Source organism: Eptatretus burgeri, chromosome 8 (assembly GCF_056783735.1).
Source record: "Eptatretus burgeri isolate ZD-2024b chromosome 8, Ebu_testis_v1, whole genome shotgun sequence".
Taxonomy (NCBI): Eukaryota; Metazoa; Chordata; class Myxini; order Myxiniformes; family Myxinidae; genus Eptatretus; species Eptatretus burgeri.
The window spans coordinates 59,386,667-59,392,745 of record NC_140968.1 but is presented as its reverse complement, the minus strand read 5'-3'; positions in this window follow the sequence as shown (position 1 = coordinate 59,392,745).

The following is a 6,079-nucleotide window of genomic DNA, read 5'->3' as shown; positions in this document are numbered from 1 at the left end:
TTTAATGGATCTTGGCAACGTTTATTAATTACGGGCCATAAGAACATACCTTTTCAACATGTAGATTGTAGACCTTGAGAGCCCTTTCACGTTTTTGACCCCTTAAACCTTTTCGACTCCTTCAGATCATTTTAAACCTTATATAAAGCCATATATAACCTTATATGAAGCCAATAGAAAGTCTACACCCATTTCAAAATATTCACCTTTTGTTGCCTTTTCGCCTGGAATGAAATTACACTGAATTAGACTTTTTCCACCTTAATTTACACATCGTTACCCACAACTTTCAAGTGAAAAACAAATTCTACAAATTTCAGAAAATTCAGATATCTTGGTTGGATAAGGGTTCACCCCCCTTAGTTAATACTTGGTGGAAGCACCTTTGACACCAATTAGAGCTGTGAGTATGTTGGGATCGGTCTCTCCCAACTTTGCACACCTTGATTGGGCAATCTCTCTCTATCGAGTGCAGCCTGTGGCTGCTGGTTGCATCATTGGTTGGGACGCGGCCATGCCGCTGATGCAGAGTCCCCCTTACCAGTACACTGGTGCTGATTATTATTTTTTTGTATACCTTGTCGAGGCTCTTGTGAGAGCTAACACACAACGCACAGCAAGGGGGGCATGAGACAAGAGGGGAAGGAGTTGGAAGGACAAAACAGTGGGGAACAGACATTAGGAAATCTGTGGAAGGGAGAGGGATGGGACGGGGAACAATGGGAATAGAAGATGGACATTACAGGGACGTTCAGGAAGGAAAGCAGGGAATTTGAAGGAGGTGGGCTTGGGTGGATTATCGGGGGTAGAAAAGATCGAGGATTTGGATGGGGGATGTGGATGGATATATATATGGATGGATATATATATATATATATATATATATATATATGGATGGATATATATATATATATATATATATATATATATATATATATATATATATGGATGGATATATATATATATATATATATATATATACATATATATATGGATGGATATATATATATATATACTGCATATATATGGATATATATATATATATATATATATATATATATATATGGATGGATATATATATATATATGGATGGATATATATATATATATATATATATGCAAAACTGCAAAAACAGCTGTTTTGAAGGCCTGGAAGGAAGAATGGGAATGAATAGTGTGAGGGAGTTTATTCCAAAGGCGGGGAAAAAGAGGAATGAAAGAGTGAAGGTGAGCAGTGATTCGTGATTTTGGTAGTTTTACCAGAATGTGGTTGTTGGCAGACCTTGAGCACCCTGTGGAAATGTGGTGGGGACAAATCGCAGAGAGAGCAGGGAGGGTGAGGCTGGAAAGGAGATGGTAGAAGACAGAAAGACCACCGACCAGCCTGCGGTGATTGAGTGAGAGGCCCAAAGACTCAGCCTCATTGCAGGAGATGCTAATGATCCGAAATGCCTTGGTTTCTACAGCGTGAAGCCGAGAAAGGTGGGAGGCAGGAGCACCAGCCCAGAGGGGACAGCAGTACTCCATCAGGCTGCGGACAAAAGCTTTGTAAGTGGTCAGGAGCTCAGGTGGGCCAAGGAAGGACTTTGCACGACAGAGGATTCCTAGTCGGCGACTGGCTTTGGAGGCGAGGTTGAAATGTGTTTTGCCGATCTCGGAAGGATGACAGGCTGAGTCAACCTCCTGGTGTATTTTTAATTCAGCGGCCAACGGGGCTTGAATGCAGGACCCTGGGATCCCAAGCTGCCACCCAAACCACGAAGCCAACACCAGGCTGATTGGGCAATATTTTCCATTCTTCTACACAAAACGGTGCAAGCTGTCAAGTTTTGTGGGGAGCGTTGATGGATAGCAATCTTCAAGTCATGCCACAGATTTTCGATTGGATTTAGATCAGGGCTCTGACTGGGCCCCTCAAGGATATTTATCTTTTTGTTCCTTAACTACTCCAGAGTTGGTTTGGCTGTGTGCTCCGGGTCATTGTCATGCTGAAAGGTAAACTTCCGTCCCAATTTCAGCTTTCTTGTAGATGGCAGCAGGATTTCCTCTGATTTTTCTGCATATTTTGTTCCATCCATTTTCCCTTCTATCCTGACAAGTACCCCAGTCCCTGTGGTAAGGTGAATAGTTACACCTGAGCGAATTCACAATCGCTATTACAAGGGGTGTGGATACTTATTCAACAAAGATATTCTAGTTTTGTATTTTTAAATAATTTTCTGAAATGTGTACAATTAGATTTTCACTTGAAAGTTGTGCATTACGATGTGTAACTTAAGGGGGAAAAATTCTGATTTAATGCAATTTAATTCCAGGATATAAAGCAACAAAAGGTGAAAAGTTTGAAAGGGGGTGTAGACTTTCTTTTGGCACTGTAATCTTTGGACCTTTTAAGACCTTTGATAACATCTAAACTTTTACACCTTTCATAGTTTAGACCCCTTTGATCCTTCAGACCCCCAAAACGCTTTCAGACCATTTATAAGTTGAAGACCCTTTAATACCTCCTTAGACCCTTCAGATCCTTAATACCTCTAAGATCTCTAAAAATCCCTTTATAGCCCTAAGACCCTTAAAGACCCCAAGGACCCTTTCTAACCCTAAGACCCTTAGGACCCATAAGGCTCCTAAGACTCTTGAAGACCATGAAGACCCTTTATAACCTTAAGACCCTTTAAGTCGCTGAAATCCTTAAGACCTTTTATATGCCCCCAGACTGGTAAGTCCTTTGAGACCCTTTCCACCACAAAGACCCTTTATAACCCTGAGACTCTCCGATTAGACCCCTAAGACCTTTAAAACCCCTCAGACCCTTTAGACCTTTTAAGACCCTGAAGACTCATGAGGACTCTAAGATCCTGTGGAGACCACTGACCCCATTAGAACTCTTCAGATCCCCTAATACCACATAAACCCTGCAAAATGTAATCTTAAATTTCTCTTTCTTTTTTTTCAGGTTCTGATCATCTTTGTTAGTCGCATAAGGAAATGTCCATCATGGAAAAGAAAAAGGCCCACATGGCAGAGAAAAAGTCCCACGTGGCAAAGAGAAAACGGTTTCCATGTCAACAATTTTACCCAATTATAATCAAGTGGGATATTTTTGTGATTTTATTATTGCCAAACCTCAGGAATTTTTCAAGATATCAGATTGAAATTGTAGTGTAGGCATATTTGCAATTTCATGTATTTTTTGTTAAAAGTAAAAACTCACTTGATTTTGTAGGAAGGTATCATAAGGTTTTAAAAAAAAATTAGGGTGGCATTTTTTCTGACCATTCTAAGGGTATGAAATCCAAGATGGCGTCCAAAATGGCCGCCGAACACGGATAATGCGATATCTTCGCGAATACATGTGATACAATTACAAATGAAGTGTCTAAATATATGTTTTCTGAGACCAGGAATCTAATGGAATCATCAAATTTATGTTATATGTGTGATCTGCATGCCAAATTCCAAAATGGCCATGGCGCACCCGCAATGAAAGCTATACCTTCTCCCTTTGCATGCATTACCAAGCCAACAGGATTTTGTAATTACAAACCAAGTAACTACCTATTTAAAGACATGTATTTTTCACAAAGAATACATAATTAACAAACCAACAAACAGATCTAAATAAAATTAAATACTTGAATTACTATTCAATACAGTGTTCAATCTCTTAAATCGTTTAAACAGGAAGATGCAGAAAGTCATACTGATTAAAAGCCTGGCTTTCATTTAGTAGTTTTAACCATGGACATCAAGTGAATTGTTATTTTGTGATATCTGCCAATCAGACTTGTATGCACATACGAAATGTTGTGCCAGCACAGATGCACTTTGGTTCATAGATTCGGCCCTGCTGATTGTTTTAACCTGATGTAAACCTTGGATAGCATGCTTGCAGAAGAGTTGAAGCAAAGCAGGTGGTTCATAATTGTCAAATGTTCCTTCGAATTTCCACGGGGTTGCACTTGCAATGTCTCTTCTCAGTATTTTAGCTGCTTTCAGAAGGACTTTCACATCTTCTCTTCGGTCTTTTGTATCGGTAGCCAACGCACCAGCTAACAGGGTTTCCTTGGCTTTTGTAGAAAGTACCTGCTCAGGTTTGGTTTTGCCTGGAGGCCTGGTGAAGTGCACATCAGCGATGTTGTCCAAAATCAGTTGCTTTAAGTATGGTTTGTATCGCGGATTGTCGGGTAAAGGGAACCCATTGGCTTCTAGCAAACCAACATATGATTGTTCAATGTCGTTCATATTCAAAGCTGAACTGTTATATGTGTCATTCATTTCAGTTTCCACCATGTCGAGCATCTCCATGTCAGACACTAACTGTGCAAAATGAACATGCTGTTTTGGAGGTCTGTTAGCTTTTTCTACATCTCGTTTTGTATGGCTTAAGCACAGAAGGTGATACTTCATGTTCTCAGCAACTGCTGTAAGAAGATCAGGTGAGCCTACAACATTGCTCAGTCTGACTTTCAAAAGTTTTGTCCGTTTGTTGACCAATGGCTTTGAGCTGAGCTCCCATGTTTTCAGTTGAGACGTCGTGCAATTTGTCTGCTTTGTCTTCCTGACAAATGACACACATCTCCTTGTCGAAAGCCTGGTAGATCGCTGTGATGTGGAACCACTTGTAGATGCAGCATCAGATTTTGGCAGTCATCCTATTGTCTTCTGTTTTACATCACTGATGCTGCCTGTCACTTGTCCTTTCTCATATCTGGTCTTGGCTCGTTCAATGCATGTTTCATTTGTGAGATCCTTATAACATGTCTTGTGGTATGAAGCACCATTCTGTAACAGTTCATGGGCAGACAAACCTTTTATGCGATTCTTTAATGCAGAGAATTCTGTTTCCCCATATGAACATTGAACATCAGTTGTTGTAATTACTTTCTCCACTGAAGGCAAAGAAGGACGAAGCACATAGTTTTTATAATCCGTTTGCTTGCTGCTCAACTGGCAAATAAAGCATAGTTCAAAATCTACCGTTTTTGACTTCTTGTTAGATGAAGACTCTGCCATTTTGGTTAATCCAAGGTCTCTAAGCTATGTTATCATGGGTTATGGTTGCTGTGGGTACGTGCAGCCTGCAAAAGAAGAAAATAATATGTTGTATACCATAAAATGGACAAGTGGAACCTTAAAGCGAACAAACTGCTGCCGATGACTGGATTCGAACATCAATTTTCCGGCCGCCATGTTGAAATAAAAAGGCAGCCTCTGTCTCAAATTGTGCAAAATAAAAAAGATTAGTAGTCAGGTGAAAGTTATTGTTATTATAGTCACCTCTATATACAAGTTCCAAGCCAAACTCATTCACAGTGATTATGGCATGATCTAACGATTAATTAATTAAGCTCCACCACATCCAAGCCTTTCCCGGAAAATCCTCGATGCATTATCCTATTACAGTATACAGCGAGACAGTTTTCCTGGAAGATTTTGCGGTGATAGCAAAACAAAATGGTTCGGGTCTTGTTGAGAGTGGTTCCAAGCAGTTCATGCTGAAAAAAAAGTTATTTAAACAACATTAAGTTAATTTTAGTGTCAAATTTAGGGCGTTTTGCTAGGGTGGCGGCCATCTTGGATTTCAGGCCGTTAGAATGCTCAGAAAAAATGCCACCCAAATGTTTTTTCATGTTTAGAGTATCATCTAACAAAATCAATTGAGTTTTTGCTTTTAACAAAAAAAATACACGAATCCTTTTTTTCATGACAAATATGCCTACACTATTGACACAGCTTATTTGTACACATGTGTAGTGTGTGCATAAAATCTGGTTGTAATTAGTAAAAGGTCAAGGTCAATGCTATCTAATATACCTATTAGGTGTCATTTACAAAATGTATCAACCAAATTTGTGATGCACATTAGGTCTTGAGAGGTCAAACTTGAGAGGTCAAATTTTCCAAATTGCTGTTTACATTGGCATTACAATTATTTACATTACAAACATTTTTTACATTGGCAATTATTGTTTATTTGGATTTCAGAAGTATCATGGTAATGCATGACATCTTTCTTGTTACTTGGGAAACAAGTGAAAAAAAATACATAAAATGTTGTAGGCCCCATTGTTTTAGTA